The sequence below is a fragment of the Apium graveolens genome, chromosome 7 (genome assembly GCF_009905375.1).
Source record: "Apium graveolens cultivar Ventura chromosome 7, ASM990537v1, whole genome shotgun sequence".
Taxonomy (NCBI): domain Eukaryota; kingdom Viridiplantae; phylum Streptophyta; class Magnoliopsida; order Apiales; family Apiaceae; genus Apium; species Apium graveolens.
The window spans coordinates 142,560,738-142,586,254 of record NC_133653.1 but is presented as its reverse complement, the minus strand read 5'-3'; the positions used below and the strand labels follow the sequence as shown (position 1 = coordinate 142,586,254).

Sequence of the window (25,517 nt, the reverse complement as noted above, 5' to 3'; positions counted from 1 at the left end):
TGTACACAAGATCCATTAGAATTTGAGGAATCTTTATCTTTTGTTTCTTGACTATCTCCCCAACTTTTCCTTTTCCCTTGTCTTTGGGATCAGTAGTAGTTTGAGATCTAGTCCTTGATCTAGGAATCTCTGTGGCAGATCTTTCTCTTATCACAATCCCCTTTTATTTTGGCCTTGGTGGATTTTTAGCATCAGAAGCTTTTGACTTGGGATTGCTCTTCTCAACAGCAAATTTAGCTTCTTCTTCTCTTAATTCCTCTAAATCCACTCCTGGATTATCCTTAAGGAATAGTCTCTTGGCCAATTCTTCATCAACAGATTGAATTTTGGTATCTTTGTAGAAGAATGTTGCTTTCTCTCCTTTAAATTTCAAAGTCTGCAAAAACTTCTGTGACTCTTGGCTTCCAACTTGGACTATCACATCATGAATTAGTTGTCAGAACTTGATCATCAGTATTTGAAGTATCAGCATTTGTGATCAACAAAGGAACATCCTGATCTGTTGGCTTTTTTCCTTCCTTATTCCTCCAATGCATAGCAAATCTATCAGAGTTCTTGCTGCCAGACATTCTCTGATGAGAACTTGTCTGTTGAGTGGGAATTCTGCTCAGCTGCTTCCCTTGACTTTGACCTCTACTCTTTTCAGAGTTTCCCTGGTCATCTCCATGATTATCCTTTTTCTTCAGTGTTTGGCTTGGTGAGCATTTGGACATAACTACCTTCTCCCCCTTTTTGGCATCATCTGTCAGGAGTAGAGAAAGAAGGAGTTCCACTGAAGATTGGATCTCATTTAACTGGGTCTGTTGAGCATCTTGATTTTGTAATACCTCATCCAGTTGGGCCTGCTGCTTGGTTTGTACAAGCTCAATAGCATCCACTTTTTCTTGAATTGGTCTGATAAACATCTTCTTGTCTAGTTTGTGCATCATGTCTAGCTTATCAGCTGTTTCCTGAAGTTTATCAACCTTTGCATGAGTCTTGGTTGACCTTGTAGAGTTCTTGTACTGAGAGCAGTGACCTTTAGTTGATGCTTGAAGTCAGAACTTGTCAGCAACTCATCAGCTTTTAAGACATGTTCTGTCAGAACATGTGGGCTGGGAATAAAATCAGGATCATTCCATTTATGTATCCACTCATCCCCTCTAAAGGTTTCCTCCCATGGAACTGGAGTAGCCACTTCCTCAAACTGGAATAATGCCTCTTTTCCTGTAGGCACTGTAGTGTTTACTGGAGCTGACTCTCCAGAACTTGCTAGAATCTTCTTAGCTTCACATAACACCAAGGTGTGTGTGGCTGTAGGAGACTCTGAATCAGCTTTGTCTAAATTCTGATCTTCAGTTCCAAGATCGAGAATTGGTGTTGTTGGTATCTCATCCTGTAAAATTGGAGAAGTAACAGGAGTTGGCTATTTTGTAGTTGGAGCTTCCAGATATAGAACAATAGGTATATTCAAATTCTGAATATCTATTTCAGGACTTGTCTCTTATTCTTCAACATCATCTGTAGCTTTGATTGGAGAGTGCGGTGGAGAAATCACATATTCTTGTACAAGTTCTGATCTGTGGACGTCAGGAATTTCTGAATCAGAACTTCTTCAGCTGCTGGCAGGGCTTCAATCACAATAGGATATGATGAGATCAGAGATTCCTGATCCCCTTTCTCAGTATCTTCAGCAACCTCAGATTGAGTTTGTACAATATGCACACCTGCTCTGACATGATCTGTATCAGAATGTGAAGACCTCTTTCTTTTTCGAATGGCAGAAGCTTCAGATGCTTTCTCCTTCTGAAGAGTTGACTCTTCAGCTTCTTCTATCACAGGTTCTGATGCAGGAACCTGGGCTTGTTCTTCCTCATCTGATTCATCTCCCAGAATCAGCCTTCTCTTCCTTCTTGGTGAAGATTGAGGAATAGATTTAGCTCTTGAGGTTTTGGGTATGGAGGATGTGTCAGATTTTACAACCGGCACCTTTTGAGAAGTACCAGAGGTTGGTTTGGTTTTGGATTTAGGTATGGACTGTGAAGTGCTGACAACATGTGCTAATGTTGGTGGTTGTGAGGTAGACTGTGGTTGTTGAGTAGTGGATAGTTGTGATGGTGCTACATCAGGGAATATGGTTGTGTAAGTGTCTGGGATAGTGTTGACTAAGAACTGTTTGACAGATTGGGGTATTTGGAGAGGTCTTAGTACTTCCTTCTTGTTATCAGCAAATAACAAGTCAGTAAATGCCCTTTTATGTAACTTAAAAGGTTCCATTAGGTTACTGAACACTTGTGGCTTATCAGAACAACAATAACTATAAATTAATTGAAAGAACCTAGCAAAATATACTACATTTGCGTCTTCCTTCATTCTGTCACCAATATAGCCTAACACAGCATATGCATAATCAAAATGAGTCTGATTAAGAAGTGCATACCCTATTTGTTGACTCATGACTGGAATGGCATCGAAATTTGAGCATTTGTTAGCAAAAGTCTTTGTGATGCAATCAAAGAAGAAGCTCCATTCCCTCTTAATAAAAGGCCTCTTCAACAGTCCTAGCTTGGACAAGCTTTTCTCATATCCCAAGCTTGCCATCATGTTCAGAAGAACAGATTCTCCAAGTGCTGTGTTGCAAGTGCAGTTTTCAGGCAGATGAAGAGCCTGCCTCACTATAGTAACAGCTACCAGATACTCATATTCTCTTGATGAGAAGATGATACTTGGAGATCCAGTTTCACCTCCATCATCATAGATTCGAGTCTTCCAGAACTCCAGCACTTGTTTATCAAAGATTGTTTGAGGTTGGGTCAGAGTATACCCAATCTCATTGTGAGCCAAGAAAACCTGAACAAAGTGAAGTTCTGAAGGATCTTCATCCTTGTTCAAGATAACAGAGTAGTTATTGGGGAAAAACATAGCTCCATTAAAAATAACATCCTTTGGTTCCATTTCTGTTGAAAAATCAAGTGAAAATTTTGTGTTTGCAAAGTGTTTGATAAAATGCCTGTAAGAGAACGTCAGAAAATAAGAGAGTAAGAAAATAAAAGAGAGAGAGAGAGAGAGAATAGAGTAAAAGAGTGGGTAAAAGATTGTATAATCTTTTATCTCTGATATTTATACTCTGCACATGGTAATGTCTCTTTTGAATTAAAACCGGTAGTTTTTACACTTGGCAGCATGTAATTAGTCAAAACATACATAGTGGGCATGGTAAACATGCAATAATTATTGCACACATGCACATACCAAAACCAACACACAACCCACTAACAAATGATTATGACTATTTTTATCTCACCTAATTATTTTTCAGTGAAATATAACCGTTACAGTAAATACCAAAAATAAGTCAAGTAAATAAATAATGCCACGCAAGCATCAGGATTTGCATCAGAACTTGACTATTATCAGAATTTAAAGGTCATCAGAACATGGATTCTTTACTCAAAAAGTGAATGACTGTTTCTGAGTTTCTTCACACAAATACTGACTGGTTTCTTCAGAGTTTAATCATCAGAACATAATCAGGACTTGTCCTCATAATTTATGCAAATAATACTTAATTGTTTATCAGAAACAACTTAATCACCACAGTAATTTTTATCATTCATATGGAGTGATAGTGTGTGTATGTGCAAATGATCAGATAAAGATTAAAGTCTGATAAACTTTAGTATATCTTAGAAATAAGGCATAACTAGAGGAAAATGCTTAAAATCTGTCTTGAATTGTGAAGTCTACTGTAGAATAAAGTTATGCAAGAGTCCACCTCAGTTGTTTGTGCTTATTTTATGCATCTTTTGAAATTCTTTTGACAAGGGCTTCTCAGTGTAAATGAGTTACCACTGCCATCAGAATTAATGCTGTTATCAGAATATTTCTCCAGTAATCAGAGAATATGAAAAGTCGCCAAGAAAAATTAATTTGCTTTTCTAATGCATATAACTTAATACCAGCAATGCACTTGGATCTTCCCTTTCATATAAATTACTCTAGATCTCAAAGGAGTACTTGATTTCAATTTTTTTCTTTTTTCTTTTTTTAGATAAGTGAGGCTTATCAAGTATGTAGTTCATCCTTAAGATTTACTGACATCAGAATTTGACAGATAAGAAGCAATAATCTAGTTTGTGACTTAGTAAGAAGATACAGGAAGTAAATTTGACTAAGATCAAAATCAGAATTTGCTTGTATTATTGATTTCCACATAAATAACTAATTCAAACATGGGATACATAGTTTGTTAAAGACTACTAAGTCAACATCTAACAAGATAATCCTCATTAGATTTAATAGTCATAGAACATTCAAAACACTTTCAGAGTTTATAGAATCACATCAGATAATAAGCAGTGTTTAATATGTTACAATTTAAGCACATATTACATTGAGATAAGAAAATCTGTTAACACTGATCATAAAGTCTGATGTATGAGAACAAAAACTAAATAGATTTTGAGAAAGAACCTGAAACCATTCCAAGTTCATTTACCAGTATTGTAAAAGTAGCTTCACATAGTGGTTTTGTGAGATATCTGCTAGTTATTGATCTGTTGGAACAAAATGCAATTCCACTGTACCTTCCATCACATGTTCCCATATAAAATGGTACCTAATGCTGATGTGCTTCGTCACTGAGTGTTGAACTGGATTTCTAGTCATAGCAATAGCACTTTGATTATCAGAGTAAATAGGTATTTTAGAAAATTCTAACCCATAGTCCAGTAACTGATTCTTCATCCAAAGAATCTATGCACAACAGCTTCCTGTAGCAATATATTCTGCTTCTGCAGTTGATATGGAAATTGATTTCCGTTTCTTGCTAAACCAAGAAACCAATCTGCCTCCAAGAAACTGACAGCTTTCACTAGTGCTTTTCCTGTCTATTTTGCATCCTGCAAAATCTGCATCTGAGTAACCTATTAGCTTAAAATCCGATTCCCTAGGATACCACAATCCTAGATCAGCTGTACCCTTGAGGTACTTGAAAATTATTTTCACATCTATTAGATGAGGTTCTCTTGGATCAGCCTGAATTCTTGCACAAAGACATGTAGCATACATGATCTCTGGTCTACTTGCAGTTAAATAGAGTAAATAGCCAATCATACCTCTGTAGTTAGTAATATCTACTGATGCTACGATATCTTTATCTAACTTGGTAGCAGTGGCCATGGGAGTTGATGCAGTAGAACTGTCTTGCATTCTAAATTTCTAGAGTAGATTTCTGGTGTACTTGGATTGACTGATAAAAGTACCTTCTTCAGTTTGTTTGACTTGAAGTCCCATAAAATAATTCAACTCTTCCATCATACTCATTTGATATCTTGACTGCATTAACTTGGAAAATCTTTCACAAAGTTTTGTATTTGCAGAGCCAAAGATGATATCATCAACATATATATATACCAAAAGTAAGTCATTTCCATGGTTGAGGTAGAATAAAGTCTTGTCAATTGTGCCTCTGTGAAATCCACTTTCCAGAAGGAATTGAGCCAGAGTTTCATACCATGCTCTAGGAGCTTGCTTAAGGCCATAAAGTGCTTTGTCAAGCCTGTAGACAAGATTTGGAAATTTTGGATCTATAAAGCCTGAAGGTTGTTCAACATATACCTCTTCTTCCAATTCTCCATTGAGAAAAGCATTTTTCGCATCCATTTGAAAGACTTTAAACTTCTTTTGAGCATCATAAGTCAAAATGATTCTTATGGCTTCCAATCTAGCACTGGAGTAAATATTTCATCATAGTCAATACCCTCCTGTTGAGAGTAACCTTTAGCAACCAGCCTTGCTTTGTTTCTTGTAATTATGCCATCACTGTCAGTTTTATTTCTGAACACCCATTATGTACCAATAATTGATCTATCCTTTGGTCTTGGTACTAGGGTCCAAACTTTATTTCTTTCAAATTCATTTAACTCTTCCTACATTGCTTGTACCCAATCAACATGTTGAAGAGCTTCTTCCACTTTCTTTGGTTCAGTCTGAGATAGAAAGGAATGATAGAGACATTCATTTGTTGTTGTCGTTCTAGTTCTGATACTTGCTTCAGGATCTCCAATTATTAAGTCAGGTGTGTGTGATTTAGTCCACTTCCTTGCAGATGGAAGTTGATCTCTAGAACTGGATCCTCCCCCATGATCCATGTTGTCTCCATCAGCATTTTATGATGCTCCCCCTCAAGTTATGCTCTCTGAGATTCCAGAATTTGAGTTGGATCCTTCAGGAATTGAAGAATTAGAGTTTCCAGAATTGTCAGAATTTGGCTCATCAGAACTTGAAGAGCCAGTGACTGGTTCTGATGCTTCTTGAGAGTCTTGAGATGTGGTATGATCATCAGCTTGCTCCCCCTGAACAGGTGCATTTTCCTTTGGAGCAGTTACCACATTTTCAATGACATCAAAATTTAACCCGTTAGAACTTACAGGATCAGGATTTAGGTCATCAGAATTTACAGAATTAGAATTTAAATCTTCATTTTCAAATCTCAGCTGATCATGATCATTGAAATCTTCAAGTCCAGTAATTTTTTTATCATCAAAAGATACATTAATAGATTCCATAACAACCATTGTTCTTAAATTGTAGACTCTGAAGGCTTTTGTGGAAAGTGGATATCCAACAAAAATTCCTTTATCAACTTTTACATCAAATTTTGACAGCTGTTCAGGATGAGTCTTAAGAATAAAACACTTGCATCCAAATACATGAAAGTATTTCAGATTTGGCTTCTTTTTCTTCACCATCTCATATGGTGTTTTTCCATGCTTGTTTATGACTGTGGCATTCTGTGTAAAACAAGCAGTCTGCACAACTTCAACCCAAAAATAGGTTGGTAGCTTTGCTTCATCAAGCATAGTTCGTGTAGCTTCAACGAGAGTCCTGTTCTTTCTTTCTACAACTCCATTCTGCTGTGGAGTTCCAGGTCCAAAAAATTCCTGCTTTATTCAATGTTCTTTGCAGAACTCTTCCATGATTGAATTTTTGAACTCAGTGCCATTATCACTTATTATTTTAACAGAATCTTTGACTATCTTATCCAGCTATCTGACATTATCAGTTAGAGTAGATGCAGTTTCATTTTTCTTGTGCAAGAAATACACCCAAGTGTATCTTGTGAACTCATCCACTATAACCATAACATATTTCTTCTTTGCAATAGACATGACATTGACTGCACCAAATATATTAACATGCAGTAGCTGATATGGCTCAAGAATTGAAAATTCAGTTTTGCTCTTGAATGAAGATTTTCTTTGTTTTTCCTTTTTGACATGAGTCACAAAGACCACCAGGAGCAAATATTAATTTTGGCAGTCCTCTCACAAGATCTTTCTTTACTAGCTCATTTATGTTGTTGAAATTTAAATCAGAGAGTCTCTTGCACCAATTTCAGCTTTCTTCAATTGATGCTCTGCTTAAAAGACAGATTGCAGATCCATCAGAATTTGTTGAAAGTCTGGCTTCATATATGTTACCATGTCTGTAACCTTTCAGAACCACTTTTCCTGTAAAATTACTTACAACTTCACAGTGTTCTTCAAAGAAATCCACATGATAACCTCTGTCACAGATTTGACTCACACTTAGCAAATTGTGTTTGTCCCGAGACAAGAGCTACTGTTTCAATTATGACATTCCCAAGATTGATATTGCCATATCCCAGAGTATTTCCCATGTTTCCATCTCCATAAGAAACTCATGGGCCAGCTTTCTCCATAAAGTCTGATAGCAGGGCTTTATTTCCAGTCATATGTCCTGAACATCCACTGTCCAGAACAAGGATGTTTCTCCTGTTGCCCTGTAATCACAAATACCAATATTGATTAGTTTTAAGGACCCAAACTTGCTTGGATCCTTTGGCCTTGTTAAGTTTGTTAGCATTTGCAGCGGATTTAGTTTCAGAGTTTATGCTAACATTCTTTTTATCAGACTTTATATCAGACTTCGCATTAGAATTTACACTAGAAGGAATTACACTAATTTTCTTTAAAGAAGGTTTTATTTCATAATAATTATAGTACAAACTATGAAATTCCTTACAAGTATAAATAGAATGCCATAAACTATCACAATGAAAATAAGGATTTTGTGGTTTAAACCTAACAGACTGACTCTTAACTCCTGATCTAGGAGGTAAAGAGTTTATATCTTTATATTTCCTGCAAAAAGAAGCAAGATGGTTAGAGTTTCCATAATTATAGCATTTCTTTTTACAAGCATTAGGAACAGGCATATAATTGTTACTTTTATTCACACCTTCCTTTCCATTCCTTTACCTTGTTCATATTTTTAATCTTTTTCAGCTTATACTTAAGCTGCTTCTTTGTCATTAAGCCAATGTTTACCAAGGCTGGTTTATCCTGTTTTGATTTATCAGAAGTTGACTTTTCTTTGACTTCTGTTTTAGAGTCTCTCATCTCTTCAGAATCAGACACAACAGTTTTTGCAACAAATTTAACAGGATTTACCTTTGGCTTTCCAGTCTGTTTGATAACAATTGGCTTAATTGGAAAAGTCCCTTTCTCACTTTTACCATCTTTATAACCTAACCCATTTTTCCAGTTTCCACTACTTAGAATATTCTGAGTTGTTCTGCCTGAGTTAGTCCAACTCCTGATGATTTCTCTTTCTTTTTCTAATTCAGTTTTTAGATAATCATTCTGTTTAAACAATTCATTCTTAACATATACATCATTATCTCTCTCTGTCTGGATAGTGTTCATCTTGACTAACTCTTCTTCAAGATAGCTATTTCTGTTTTTGTACTTTAGATTTTCAGATTTTAATCTTTCATTCTCTAAAGTCTGATCTCTATAGCTAATATAAATGTTTTTCAGAAATAATCTCAACTCAGTAATATCTTTTGTATCAAAAGTAAGAGTTGATAGAGGTACCTTTAGTTCAGCAGCATCAGAACTGCTTTCAGCATTTGCCAATAAGGCATAGTTCACCTCTTCTTTAGATTCTGAAGTGTCTGCCCAATTTTTCTTCTTTGTGATAAGTGCCTGGCCTTTATCACCTTTTACTTTCCTTCAATCAGGAGAGATGTGGCCTCTTTCACCATAATTTTAGCATTTGACATTTGAGTTGTCTCCTCTGTCAGACTTTCCTCCTTTGCCTTCAGTCTTTCTGAACCCTTTTTTGTCAGAACTTCCACCTTTCCTGGAAAACTTCTTACCCTTTCTAAATTTCTTGTAGGCTATCTTTATGATACCCTTCATCATAAGAGCACACAGTTACATCATCTCTGCATTAACATCCACTTCAAATAAATTTTCAGCATCTGAATCATCATCATCAGAATCTGATGACTCTAAATCAGACTGTATGATAAGAGCCTTTCCTTTTGCCTTCCTAGAGACAATTGGCTTTTCTTCAGTCTTTAAAGAAACTATCTTAGACTTCCCTCCATGCCTCTTCTTTCTTTGCTCCATCTCAAGTTCATGAGTCTTCAGCATCCCATAGATTTCATCAAGAGACATATCAACAAGTTCATAGTTGTCTCTTATTGTAGTAGCATTCAAATCCCACTTTTCAGGAAGAGCTAGTAGGAATTTCATATTTGAATCCTCTGGATCATATTCCTTATCCACTAGTGACAGATCATTCAACAGCTTTGTGAATCTGTCATATGTATCAGTTAGTGACTCATCAGATTTTGAGTCAAAGTGCTCATACTCCTGCGTGAGTATTGTCTTCCCGTTCTTTTTGATGGCATTGGTTCCTTGATATCTCACTTCCAATACGTCCCAGATTTCTTTTGTAGTCTTGCATCCAATCATCCTGTTTGACATGACATTGTCAAGTGCACTATGAAGCAAGTGTCTTACTTTTGCATCCTTGCCTAGTGAAGAGATGTCTTCAATGGTGAGTTCTCTCTTTTCTTTGGGAATCATCTTTTGTGGCTCATTCCCAACTGCAACAGAAAGCTTTATGGGCTTGTGTGGACCATCATAAATTTTATCTAAATATTCTGGATCTGTAGCTTCCAGAAATATGGCCATCTTCATACTCCATACAGGGTACTCAGACACCCTGAGCATAGGAATGCTGATGGTTTCATATCTACTGGTGTTTTGAATGGGTTGAACCTTTACAGGTTCTTGAGGGTCTAGTGTTTTTGATTGATCAGACATGATTGATTGTTTATTTGGATCTTAACTGTTTGTAAGCTTAACAGGTTGGCTCTGATACCACTTGTTAGGCCTCAATGATACTATAGAAGGGGGTTGAATATAGTATCTTCAATCAATTCGATTATAAACACAAGTATGTAACATAAAACAAGTTTATTCAATATATCAAACTCTGTTACAGTAGGTTTAATCTACTCTCTCAGTGATGTATGATATCACTAAGAGCTGTTAGGGTTACAATGAATAATATTCTCGTGAATGATAACACATATAGTGTAAACCCTAATCCGTGTTTATATACTACACAGTTACAAAATATCTCCTAATTGATATGATATATTCTGTTTCCTAAAATACATCAATCACAGATTATATACTGTAGTCCTTTAGCTGTATAACTCTCCAAACATATCTTTTTTTGTTTAATCCAGATCCTCTCCTATAAATCAGTCGCTTTTCATACCTGAAGTGTATCCGCACTTAAGTTCTGATGTAAATCCTGATGGCTTAAGTTATGATAACTTCCTGTTTTCAGTAAGTTCTGATTTCAAGTTAAGTTCTGATATTAAGTTCTGAAACTAAACAAATTAGATTATACATGACATCACAAATATATCTAACAGTCTTGTATGAAAATAATACATATTGATAAACAATCAACTTGTATTTGATATATGTTAGACATTGTATAAAATTTGTAAATAATAAAACAACTAAGAACATTATAATTGTTTGATGCATAAAAAACTCTAGAAAATGCCCGTGCCTTGCACGGGTTATTATGCTAGTTAAATTGATAATATCATAAATTTGTTGAGATAAAATTATGCTGCTAATATCATTTTCATTTTAATGAACCCCTTTAAATATTAAATTATTTAAAGTTCATTAAAATTAAAAACTCACAACTTTGATTACAAAATTACAACAATTATCATTAAATTGATAATATCATAATTTTATGTATCAAAATAATGCTGCAATATTTTTCTCATAATTTAATCAATAAAGATTAAATTATTTTCAAATATTTTGACAATATAAATGTGATTAAATATTTATCAATTAGATACAGACACACAAATATTTGTATTACGAGAAATAAATAATGGCAAATAAATTCACATGTCTTAAAAATATTGACATTAATTAATAAGTAAATTAATTCAAACCAAAGTGCAGTTATTGATTTATAATTTACTCAATTAGAAAGATTTAACATCCCAAGTTCACTAACTAGCTTGGAAAAAGTACTTTCATCAAGTAGTTTTGTGAAAGTGTCTGTAATTTGATAATCTGTGGGTACGAAATGTAATTCCACAATGTCATTTATGACATGCTCTTTGATAAAGTGGTACCTGATATCATTGTGCTTTGTTCTTGACTGTTGAACCGTGTTGTTGGAGATTGCTATGGCACTAGTATTGTCGCATAATATTGGAATCTTTGACATCAGCTGACCATAATTGTTATTCCCAAACAATCTAACAAGTAGAATGACAGAAGGGGGGTTGAATGTAATTCTTGGTTTCTTTTTCAATCTTTTAAAACTTCTTGCAAATATAAATACAACTGTGTATGAATATGCTAAGTGCGGATAAGAAATATTCAAATTTTCAAACACAAAGTAAATAAACACGGATGTTTAAAATATTTCTGGTGGATTGTTGTTTCCACCGGATATATATATATATATTTATAAATGTAGAAGATCTCTGTGATGCAAGAATGCACACAGCTGTTTACAAGCAAATTTACAAAAAGAGAACTAAAAAATTCTTAACAGATTATGCCTTATCTATTTCTCAGTTATTTTAATCGATATTTTTCTACTTGCTACTCTTGGTTTATATATCACCAAGTTACATGTGAAAAAGACAAACTAATAAAACAAACATATCTAAGTCTAATCACATGATTCTTCATTTCACCATCCAGCATCTTTGTATTTCTTCAAGTTAGCATGGAAATGGAAATACTTCTTGATCTTCATAATCCTGATTACAGGCTACCACATTCCTTTTGTTTACAATCAATCCATGTGACTGTCAAGTCACTATCAACTCCTATTTAAATTTATCATCCGTCGAGACTCTGTTGGATCATCCGTCGAAACTCTAATGAATCATTCGTCGAGACTCTAATGAATCATTCATCGAGACTCTATTGGGTCATCCGTCGCATGTGACTTGGATCATCCGTCGAAGCCTTATAGAAACATCAGTTGAAAGTATTTCCATAACAGTTTACTCAATTTCACTTTTGTAAAACTACAAGTTATCTAATATATACGATTAGCCAACCTATTTTACATATCATTCTTGCAGTCAACATGACATAGAATATCCTAAAACTTCTAATCCTTCAAGACATTACAGTGTACATGGATGTGCTACAAAAACTTATTTAATCATAAGCTACTCTCTCAACGGATGACAAGTAAGATAATCCGTTGAGAGCTATAATTTCACTTAATTAAATCTACTAAGGTGTTTTGGTAAATTATCATCAAGCCTATAACATATTCCTAACAATATCCCCCAATTTATGTCTACTAGAATTGTAGGTATAATTTAGAGGAACTTGATGATAACAAAAAACCCTATACAAAAAGATCATTCAATAGCAGATAAAATAATAAGTGCTATAATTTTATTGGAAGTTGACAAAAGAAAGTTCACACAAGTCTTACAAGCTTTGTTCAAGGTGCTCCCCTAGTCTGAGAAAATTAATCTTTTCTCCTTGAGTGCTTAGTCTTCTTTCCCAGCTTTTCATTGTTCTCTTCTATCTAGTGTTGGAATTGTCTGTAAAACTCAGATTCATCTTCATTTGATTGATCCAGCATCTCCTACATTTCCTTGAGAGTTTTATTGCTAGATATCTTTAGCTGGTCTTCTAATCTGAAGAATTTTCTTGTGTTCTTTTTATCCTTAAACTCCATTAACCAATATGGCCTCAAGTACACTGTATTCCCAGTGTAAGGAATGGTTAAGACTCTTGGTAGTGCACTTGGGTCTCTCCGGCTTTGTCTTATTAGTTCAATTTTGTTAAGTATCTCCTTTTTAGCCACCATGGTGAATCCAAAGTTTTTCTTGATACCAGAGAATACTTTAACTAAGACAGAGTAGCCTTCATTGAGAATTCTGTGAACAGGACAAATGAATTCCTTTCCACCCCTGTACCTGAATACTAATCTTTTTGGGAGTTTGTTGTGGGAATTAATAGCTCTCACTTCATCCAGCTCATCCAAGTAAAGATTCATGTCTGAAAACTCCTTTATGTCAGAAATAAAGAGCCGATCTCCTTTGTTGACTGTTGGCTTGGGTTTAGACAGGGCTTTGGATTTGAATGGGATAGACTTGACTGGCTTGCTTGGTATGTTCTTTCTTCTTTTAGAGATGGTTGGTATTGGGATGTTCAGCTCAAGAATGGGTAGGCTTTCCTAGTCTTTGGTTCATCCTTAGGAATGATTAGTTCACCATGAAAATTCACCTCAGGATTGACCTTGATTTCAACTTGCTCTATTGGGGGCAAGGTTAGTTGATTATTAGTAGTAGATTTAGTTGGCTTAGGTTCTTCCTCTTCTTCTTCAAATACCAGCTTCCTCTTTGCTCTTTCCTTTTTATACCCCTTTCCTGATTTCTGCTTTGGTTCCTCCAGCTTCTCAGTTTCAGTTAAGATGGCAGGCTTCTCACTTTATGATTTGGTTGCAAGCTTCTAAACTTGTTTCTTAGCTTCTAAGGCAGCCTGCCTTTTCTAATTCTTGAGTCTCAGTTTTTCTTCTTTCTTGGCTTCTCCAAATTGAGGATGTCCAGCCATCACCCAAATCAGTTTGCCATTTCTTTAGATCTTTGCTATTCTTTTCTTCAAGACCGAGTCTCTTGGATCTTTATGATTAGCAATGGAGTGACCAAGCAGCTTCTTTTCATCACATTGAGGAGTTGCATAGACCAGGTCCAAAGGATTCTTGCCATAATATTTTGATGAATGATTCTTGGGCTTCAAGATCACAGTGGCCTTTTGATATCTTCCAGCTGAGGTTTGACCTCTCTCCATATTCCTCAAGCTCATTTCACTTATTGGAATTTGTCTCAATTGTGTGAAGTGCTTCACAGTTTTGTCTTAATTTTCAATTGGACCAAAAAACTTTTCAATCTTCTCATCAATTTTCTTCATTTGTTCTTTCAATTTGAGTTCAGCTGCTGCAATATTGATCAAATCAATACTTTCTAGTACTGGTCACTTTGAGAAAGTAATGGCTGGGATAATTATTTTGCTGACTTGTATGCGCACATCCTTCCCGCCTTACTAACTTGAACAATTACATCATTCTCCCCTTTTTTGTTATCATCAAGTTGAGCAGGGTTGGAAGTTTGAGCAGCCACTAGTTGCTGTAGCAGTTGAGTTTGAGTTTGTTGATTAGAAAGAATTTGAGCAACTGAGTCCTCCACTTTTGACAACCTTGAACCCAAGTCCTCAACTTTCCAACTCAATTCATGTTCCTTCTTGAGATTCTGATTTAAGTAGGTCATGGTAGTATCAAGCAGTTTGGCATCCAACCCCTTATTGATATTCTCCTTGACTTGCTCAATCTCTTGCTTCAGTTCATCTACAGTTTGATTATATTGGATAGCTTGAATTTTTTGCTAACCGTAGAGAATCTATATGGGCTTATAGAAGAATTTTGGTGCTGGTGTTGTTGGTGGATTGAATGGTAGCTTGAGTTTGATGAATTAGTTTGAACAAGGTGGATTGAAGGTGATGATAGTTGCAATCCTTTGAAAACATCCAAGCTGGAGTTTTAATTTCTACCCCTATGTCCCTGCCTATATCTTCAGCATCCTCTCCAAGAGAATCATCTCCAATAGAACAACCAGAAGCACCAGAAGGATAGTCAAGATCATCACCAGCTGTAGAAGGTAGTGAATTGATTGCATCTTTGACTCTTAGCATAGAAGCTGTAGTGTGCACCAAGTTCAATGTCTTCTCAGCATCCTCATTGCCCTGTTCATCTAGAATCTGATATGATGGAACATGATGAGTAAATGCCTCAGCATCAAAGGAGACAGAATCTAAAACAACTTGATATTATTGCTGAAATAGTTGCTCCTTTTCTGCATCATTGACATCCCTTAACTCACTAACAATGGGATATTCCCATTCTGGTGTACATGATTTTCTCTCATTATCTCTCTTTTCTTGCATCAAGGGCTCCCCTTGGCTTCCCACCCTCATACCCTCACCTTCACCATCTAAGGTGGGACTCCTCTCACTCACGTTTGTCATGCTGAAAGAAATAACATGCATTTGATCACTCATTTCCTCTCCTTTTTCCTGAGAGCAACTCAACCACTTACTCATTTCACTCTCTTCCCTCAATCCTAATAGTGATTGAACAACCACCAAGTCATCTACACTAGTAACATTTGCAGAAAATTCAAGTTGTGTGAAGACTTTCAACGGATGAGGGACATCCGTCGAAATAGTAGTTGTGAATGTCTACGGATAATTGCTGTGAAGCTTATCCGTCGAGAGACAATCACTAGTCGACGGATGAGGAATATCCGTCGAGAGAGTAGAATTGATAGATTTAGGAGTTGAAACTACTGTAGAATCTGTGGTGATTGATTTGAGATTAAGCACAGATTTCTCAATAGTATCAGAAAGAAATGGAAAGTGAGCCAAAAAATCATCTAAAAGCTCACTTACTTTGGATTTTGGCTCCTCCATGAGTTTCAAATATGAAGAATCAGGATTTGATGTGTTTATCATGTCCACATCCAGTAAGTTTGTGGGGAATTATGGTTGTGAGGTGTCTCAATTGTGATAGATTTTGGCTGTGACTCCCTATTTATTGGAGCCACATCAACCTAACTTTGTGATGGTGCAATAACTGAGTCTTGGACTACAGTTGGAACTGTGTGTGCACCCTGTGACTACCCGATATGTTTAGACTTCTTCTTCCTTATATAATTTTGAGGTTGTTCTGTGTCCCATCCCCTTTTGGCTTGTGGTCTTGGTTAAGAGCTTGTTTCAATAGTCACATCCTTTTGGAAGGATGCAACTATTAAAGAGTTTATTTCGTTATTAAGCACTACAGTTTGTTGGGAAACTACAGTGTGGCTGATTTGGATCACACAAACCTCACTCTCATTATCTTTAGGGTTTCTTTGATTTTCACCCTGCCCCTCACCTGTCTCACTGACCTTCACACTCCCCTCTTGTGCTTTGATAGGTTTTAAAACTAGTTTCTTTTGAGAGGAACTAGAGTGGGGTTTCTTTGACTTGGATTTAGAAATTTTGAATTTTGTGGCTTGAGTATGCATTTGTTTGGTCATTGTCCTAGATGCCATAGCTAGAGTAGTTTCCAAAGAAACTTGAGATTGGGAAATAGCAGAGATAGAAACATTTACCTCACTTACCTGAGGTGCCTCCATGATTGGCAAGTAGTTAAGAGGCACTTCATTGTGGAGATTGTTCCTGTTAAGATTAGCAAGAACCCTCTTTTCTTGGACCCAACAATCAAGCTTATTTGTTGGGTTCTCAATCAAGAGGTCCTTAGACACATGATTTGCTAGCATCATAATAAACCTAGCATAGTATATGTTCTTAGACCTCTTCTTAATGTCTCCTAACTTATACCCTAGTTTATACATGACAAAACTACTGAAATTGAAGTACTTATCACTTAAAAGCATGTAAAGCATGTTAATCAAAGAGTAACTGACTACATCAAAATTGCTAATATTTCCTGAAAATGCTTTAATAAAAGAGTCACAGAGAAAGCTGCACTCTTTTCTAAGGCCCATTCTCCTAACTTCACCTAATTTGGAAGAATTTAAAAAATAACCCATAGACATAAGCATGGTGCTCACATTTGTGTCTGTGTGTGGAATAAATGTGTTGTTTTTAGGTAAATAAAAACATGCTTGAATTTCATCACAGTTAATTGATAAGTGGATTTTATATCCACTTGGAATGCTTTATTACAAGATTAAATTGGTGTTTTAGACTCAAGTTGGTATTTTGATGTGTTTTTGTGTTATTGCATTTCAGGTATCAATTATATGAAGAAAATAGATTTAAAAGGAAATATGATAAAAAGTGATCAGATTTGGAAGCCAAGGACATTTTCAACTTGTAGAGAATCTCAATAGCTTCGCGTGGGCAGTTGAATCGCCTAATTCTGAAGAGTAGAATTCAAGTTATGGCCAAAACAAGATTCATCAGAAATTTTCCCAAACAGGAGCTGAGCACCCGCCCTGGAGAGCTGTGCGGCCGCCCAGGAACTGAGCGCCCGCTCAGGAGAGCTGAGCGGCCGCCCAAGGCGCGGCTGGTCGCTGATTTCGCTGAAAAGGCCTTTTTTGAGTGAAATTTGACGATTTTAAGGGTCCAGGTCCACTAGGGGCGTATATATACTTAAAAAAAAGGGTTTTAATCATCCGGGAAGATTGGGATACCAAGGAGAAGACCTTAAAGCACAGAACAACTCCGAAAAAGAAGATCTTGTTTTCAACTAGTGATTCATTGAATTAGTTGTAACTTTGGATTCTCGTTTTCGTTCTTGTTGAACCTACATCTCGTTTATACGTACTTTAATTATTATTCAGTTTATTAAGACCTTGTTTTATACTATGCTTTCATATGAACCCATGGTGATGATGAGTTCTATTATGGGCTAATCATTATCATGGGGTTCTAGAGGATTTACTTATGGATTTCAATAATTAAAACGTGTTGATATCCTGATGTGTGGTGATTGATTGATATCCTAGTATTGGTTGTGCTTATTCGTCTTATGTGCATAGCTAACATATAAGATAACGTGTTAATCTCTATTGAAGTGACAGTGAATATAGAGGTTTAGAACTTGCCATGCTAGCATAGGTTCATGTATTGTATGCATGATTAGTGGGTAAATCTAACAGTTTTACTTGCCCTATGTAATCATTATGGATAACTTATGCTTAAACCGTTATGTTGTCAAATTCTATAGACATATAGGGTCTCAATATAATTGGTGCCTCTTCAGCTTCTATCTCTTTTGTGGATGTCTGGTAGAATGGTACTCGTGTAACGAAAGTTGGCGTTTATCAGTTTCGTGTTATCCGATTAGTGTAATCACCATCACATGCTAAGGTTAAGAACGAAAAGGCTATTGAATGAAGTATTTAATGGAGTTAGGATCCCATATTTGTCATATATAGTAATTCAATTTCAATTCAATGGGTGCAGAATTCAATCTAATTTGGGGGTTCTTCAACAAAAGATCCCATTATGGACATTAGGGATTTCATTGAGATCTGCGACACCTTCAAGTTCAATGGTGTTTCTGAAGATGCTGTGAAGCTGAGACTGTTCCCATTCTCTCTGAGGGAAAAGGCTAAGAGCTGGTTACACTCTCTACCAGCTGGTTCGATTACTACTTGGGAAGATCTTGCTCAGAAGTTTCTTACTAAATTCTTCCCTATGGCGAAGACTGCTGCAATCAGGAATGCTCTTACTCAATTTGTGCAACAATTAGTAGAATCTTTATATGAAGCTTGGGAGCGCTACAAGGAGATGCTTAGGAAGTGTCCTCATCATGGAATGCCTGATTGGATGATCATCACTTGTTTTTACAATGGGTTGGGAGCACAGTCCAGACCCATGCTCGATGCAGCAGCAGGCGGAGCATTATGGGCAAAGACCTATAAAGAAGCTTATGATCTAATTGAACTGATGGCTGCTAATGAATATCAGTATCCAACCCAGAGATGTCCACAGGGCAAGGTAGCATGAGTTCTTGAAGTGGATACAGCTACGGCTATCACTGCTCAACTAAAGGCGTTGTCTATAAAGATCGATTCTCTGGCTAACTATGGTGTTAAGCAGATAATTAGTGTTTGTGAGCTATGTGCAGGTCCGCATGTGACAGAGCAATGTGCTATATCTATTGACTCAGCTCAGTTTGTGAGCAACTTTCAGAGATTGCAGCAACCAGTTCCAGACACTTATCATCCTGACAACTGGAATCATCCTAACTTTAGCTGGAGCAACAATCAGAATGCGATGTAACAGCCGTTCCAACAGTTTGGAAATAAGCTATTCAACCCTCTTGGTTTTCAGCAACAAATTACACCAAAACAACAAACTCATGGTGCATGTCTATCTTCGAATGAAAAATCTGAATTGGAGGAATTGCGGCTTATGTACAAAAACCAGGCTCTTATATGCCAAATCCAGGCTGTTTCTATCCAGAATCTGAAGAACCAAATAGGGTAAATTGCTAATGCCTTATTGAATCGACCACCAGGAACGCTTCCTAGTGATACAGAAACAAATCCAGGAAAGAGGGAAGTTGAAGAACAGGTGAACGCCATCACCTTAAGGTCTGGAAAGGTCACAATCCCCCAAGTTCAGCAAGACGAAGAGCCTAAAAAATCTCAAGTTTCAGAAAATGCAGTTGTGGCTGAAGAAGAAGTGCAGAAGGAAGCAGAGGTGGAACCAAGGAAGACTACTGTGGAACACACTCCTCCTGAGGGTAATACAGGGGAGAAACAGATATATCCTCCACCTCCTTTTCCTAAGAGGTTGCAAAAGAAAAAGCTGGATAAGCAGTTTGAGAAATTTTTGGAGGTGTTCAAGAAACTTCATATCAACATACCTTTTGCTGAAGCTCCCGAACAGATGCCTAGCTATGCGAGGTTTATGAAAGGTATTCTCTCTCGGAAAGTGAAGCTGGATGACCTAGAGACCGTTGTTCTAACAGAGGAATGCACTGCTGTGCTGCAACAGAAGTTGCCTCCGAAGCTTAAAGATCTTGGAAGCTTCACTATTCCTTGCACCATCGAAAACTTGTCGTTCGACAAGTGTTTATGTGATTTAGGAGCTAGCATCAATCTGATGCCCTTATCTATCTTCAAGAAGCTTGGTCTGCCTGATCCGAAACCAATATACATGTCATTGCAACTAGCTGACCGTTCCATCGCTTATCCACGAGGTATAGTGGAGGATGTCTTGGTCAATGTGGATAAACTGTTCTTCCCTGCTGACTTTGTAATTCTTGATTTCGAGGAAGATAAGAAAATTCCCATCATCTTGGGAAGACCATTCTTGGCTACAGGCCGAACTGTGATCGATATGCAAAAAGGAGAGCTTTCGATAAAGGTTTACGATCAAAAGGTCACTTTTAATGTGTTCAAGGATATAAAGTTACCCACAGCTAAAGAGCAGTGCTTTAAAGTAGAGCAACTACAGGTTTTGAATGCACCTCCGTGCAAGAGAAAGTTGGATATGCCATTCGATTCTCTTGGGTTAGCAGAGCTGAAAATTTCTCAGGAGCGTTTTGAACCATTTATTCAAGAAGCTCCCACACTTGAGCTCAACCCTCTACCAGATCACTTTAGTTATGCATTCTTAGGTGCACCCCTTGATAAGGGGTTGGGATATATTTTTGATGATGAAGAGAGTGGCTGGACGGATCTTCCTGTGCCTATACAGGGTTCTTCTCATGCGCCACAGGTAGTTGATAGGACCGGTGTTGGTGATGAGGAGTACAGGCGAGTGACTAGGCGTATGGAGGCCATGCATTTCATCCACCGATATTTTGCTGAAGATTTGACACACGCTTTTGGTACTGTTGTTCGAGAAAATGGTGGCGAGGTTGATTGGCCACCTGATCCTCCACCCGACGAGGGTGAATCTCCCGCTAATTAGGTATACCTGAAATCCTTATTATTACCTTCAATCAGTACATTGAAAATTTTAAGTTTGGGGGTGATAATGTAAGGATTACTAGTGTGTGTGTCCATATAGATTCATATAGATTCATATTGCATGTTTAGTTGTAGTTCATTCATATTTTTGCATGATTGTTCATTTAGGACATATTTGTTTATTTTTATGTGATTTCATATAGTTGAATTTGCATGCATATTTAGCATGGTCCCTTAAGATGAACTATGATATTTGATAAGTTGATGTTGATTTGAGTGTGGTGATGACGAATAGAGGGATGTTTAAGTCCTAATAAATTGATTTGCAGGCTAGAAACACTTGTAATATCACTAAGTCTTAGAGTATGCTTAAGGGCTAGATTGTTGTAATGGTTTGATGGTTTTCGAGGTTAATCTATTGCTTATGCTTAGATTGCATGATAGGCTCTTAATGATAAAAGACATGAATAGATAAAAATTGGAGATAAAAATTGGAATTCATTGCTAGTTGTAAGGCTAGATGTCAAATGGCTAGTAGCCGGCTCGTATTGTATGCGAGTAGTCTAGGGTTGATCAAGATGGAGCGAAACGCACTTGCTGAGAAATTGAAAAAAAAAAGAAAAAGAAAAAAAAAGAAAAAAAAAAAGAGAATATGGTTTCAATGCACAATTGATCACGAGTGGGCTCTTTGGTATTCGAGTTATTAAGTTCTTAGGGGACTTTGTGCCTAGTGACCTAAGGCTTTTATAGTCTGGGATCCGCTAACCTAACGCTCGCTAAATGGATACCATTGCATAAGTCTTTTATGGATCTCACTCATTGCACGATCAAATAAGCATTTGTTTGATGTGTTAAATAAAAGCATGATCCGTAATAAACTCCAATAATCTTGAAGTGTTATTAGTCATTTTGTGTCTAGAACATATTCTTCGTATAAGCTTGTGATTACTTTGAGGATAATTAAGTTATGCTGATTGATCTAGTTTCGAAGAATATCTGTTAAATATTCCACACACGCACGTTTCTGGTTTGTGAGTTGGTTTGTGGAATTTATTCGAACTCTGTTCTAAGTTATTGCATTCTTAGAGGCGTTGGCTTATTCATTTGGTTATGGTTATTCTGAGGGGATCGATTGCATTATCATTTAGTTGCATTCACGTAGTTGCATTCATGCATTAGGTTTGTTTTGTAGTTTTGAGTCTGTTTATACTTGAGGACAAGCATCGATTCAAGTTTGGGGGTGTGATAAGTGGATTTTATATCCACTTGGAATTCTTTATTACAAGCTTAAATTGGTGTTTTGGACTCAAGTTGTTGGTATTTTGATGTGTTTTTATGTTATTGCATTTCAGATATCAGTTATATGAAGAAAAGATCTTTTAAAGGAAATATGATAAAAAGTGATCAGATTTGGAAGCCAAGGTCATTGTCAAGTTGTAGAGAATCTCAATAGCTTCGTGTGGGCAGTTGAATCGCCTAATTCTGACGAGTAGAACAAGTTATGGCCAAAACAAGATTCATCAGAAATTTTCCTAGACAGGAGCTGAGCGCCCGCCCAGGAGAGCTGAGCGCCCGCCCAGGAGAGCTGAGCGCCCGCCCAGGAGCTGAGCGCCCGCCCAGGAGCTGAGCGCCCGCTCAGGAGAGCTGAGCGGCCGCCCAAGGCGCGGCTGCTCGCTGATTTTGCTGAAAAAACTTTTTTTGAGTGGAATTTGACGATTTTAAGGGTCCAGGTCCACTAGGGGCGTATATATACTTAAAAAAAGGTTTTTCATCATCGGGGAAGATTGAGATACCAAGGAGAAGACCTAGAAGCACAGAACAACTCCGAAAAAGAAGATCTTGTTTTCAACTTGTGATTCTTTGAATTAGTTGTAACTTTGGATGCTCGTTTTCGTTCTTGTTGAACCTAGATCTCGTTTATTCGTACTTTAATTATTATTCAGGTTATTAAGATCTTGTTTTATACCATGCTTTCATATGAACCCATGGTGACGATGAATTCTATTATGGGCTAATCGTTATCATTGGGTTCTAGCGGATTTACTTATGGATTTCAATAATTAATTTGTTTTGATATCTTGGTGTGTGGTGATTGATTGATATCCTAGTATTGGTTGTGCTTATTCGTCTTATGTGCGTAACTAACATATAAGATAGCGTGTTAATCTCTATTGAAGCGACAATGAATATAGAGGTTTAGAACTTGCCATGCTAGCATAGGTTCATGTATTGTATGCATGATTAGTGGGTAACTCAAACCATTTTACTTGCCCTATGTAATCATTATAGATAACTTATGCTTAAACCGTTATGTTGTCAAATTCTATAGACATATTAGGTCTCAATATAATTGGTGCCTATTCAGCTTCTATCTCTTTTGTGGATATCTGGTAGAATGGTACTCGTGCAACGAAAGTTGGCGTTTATCAGTTTCGTGTTATCTGATTAGTGTAATCACCATCACATGCTAAGGTTAAGAACGGAAAGGCTGTTAAAAGGAGTATTTAATGAAGTTAAGATCCCATGTTTGTCATATATAGTAATTTAACCTCAATTCTCTTATTTAATGTTATTTAGTATAATCTCTTAGTTTAATAAAAACCTAATTTGTTATTTGTCTTAGCATTGAGCGATAACCATACATTGTTGCATAGGTGCATAAATTGAACTTAACCTAAACCAGTCTCTGTGGGAACGAATTTGATTAATATCTTATACTACTTGCGAACGCGTATACTTGCGTGAATATTAGCGCGTGTTTTCGCCCTAACATTAATGCAATAGTCATTACCTTTGAGAGAGAAGACAATGGTCTTATCTTTAGAGTTGTACACTGCAGTAGTCCAAATCTCCTCCACAACTTCACAGTAGATTACTGGAGATTCAAGCATCGCATAGCTTAGTTTGGAACTCTAAATAAAGTCCATCATCTTGTGATAGTCCTCAGAAGCAGCAATATATTTGTTCACCAGTGCTACAAAGTTGTTCTTTTCGTACACAAATCCATATTGGGACATGATTTTGACTACTTGTGCCATTGTTATGATTGAGAGCAGTTACAGAGAAAAGGGGTTTTGCTTTGGAGACGAAGAGAGTAAAATTGCTTTGAGAAAGATAAAAGTAAAATAGAAAATGAAAGGGGGGCTTTTATACTTTCGGAGAAATAAACAAGTAAAAATTAAAAAGTACAATAAAGTACCCAATAAAAATTGCCCAAAATAATCGTTTAAAATGAAATAAACTATAGAAATTCTAGAGATTATCCATCGACATATACTTACAGACTGTAAGTAAATTCGACGGATAAGGAATAGAATTGACGACTATGATTAAAGTAATTCGACGAATAAAGATTAAACATATATCCATCAAGATAAAAAGTTCCCAGAAAAATATTTGATTTCAACAGATAATAAAATTCAATGGATATTCATTTTCAACGGATAATGAATTATCCGTCGAGATGTAAATTTTGACCTAGCCAAAATTTCATCTTTATAAGAACAATCAAATTTGATTATGGTTGCATTACAAATTGCTTAGACATCAAAATAATTTAGGAATAATTAAGCATACCTAATTCACTTACCAACCTAGTAAAAGTGGACTCATCAAGTGGCTTAGTAAAGATGTCTGCAAGTTGCTTCTCACTTGGAACAAAATGAAGTTCCACAGTACCATTCATGACATGTTCTCGAATGAAGTGGTACTTATTAGTCCCTAACAATGCAACAAGAATTACAGAAGAGGGGTTGAATGGAATTCTTGAACCTTTTTCAAAAATATAAAATGTTCTATCTTAATAATATATAAGTGTTTGATTTGCAAAGTGCGGAATAAGAAGTTAGTAAAATCAAAACACAAGTAATTAAAAAACACAAGTCTTTAAAAACTTTCTGGTGGATTTGAATGTATCCACCAGAGATATATATTATATCAAGAGAACTCTGTGTAGCAAGATTAGCTCACAGCTGCTTACAAATATGAACAACTAAGTTTACAGAGAAATGCTAAGGATGCAGCTTACAGTTGTTTCTATGAGATAATGTTCTTAGTCTTGTTCTTGTTTTTTTTCTATTTGTTACTTCTTGGTTTATATATCACCAAGATTACAAAGTAATAAGACAAGATAATAAAACAAAACCTATCAAGTCTAATACTATGTTGCTTCGTTACTCTATTCCAGCACCTTTGAATATCTTCATAATAGCATGGAAAATGGCAATGCTTCTTTGTTCTCTAAAACTCAGTTGAATAGGCTTCCACATTCCGTTTGCATACACTCGACGCATGTGACTGTGTTGTCACTATCATTAGATATTTGAATTGATTATCCGTCGGGTAAATGATCATCCGTCGAGTTGCCTTGTTGATCATCCGTTGAGTGGCATTATTGTTTATCTGTCGGGTAGCTATCTGGCACTTGACTTCATTTCATTTATGCAGAATTACAAGACATCATCTATGTACAATTAATTAACCTATTCTGCATATCTAAATAAATTCAACATGACTTGAGTGCTACTACAGAATCTAAACAAGGTGTATGCAGAATTGTGCAACAGGCTCATTATTACAAAAGCCACTCACTCGATGGATAATAAATCATCATCCATCGGGACTATATTGAATCATCCATCGGGACTATATTCCTTATTCGTCGAGTGCTACATTTTTCACTAAGTAAAATCTACTA

At 36.4% G+C, this 25,517-nt stretch overlaps 1 non-coding gene across 1 annotated transcript; it reads right to left on the bottom strand.

The window, feature by feature from the left end:
• Positions 1–18,608: 18,608 nt before the first annotated feature.
• On the bottom strand, positions 18,609–18,715 carry LOC141676154 (small nucleolar RNA R71). Its single transcript, XR_012556760.1, has one exon. It is a non-coding gene; the product is annotated as a small nucleolar RNA R71 (small nucleolar RNA).
• Positions 18,716–25,517: the final 6,802 nt, after the last annotated feature.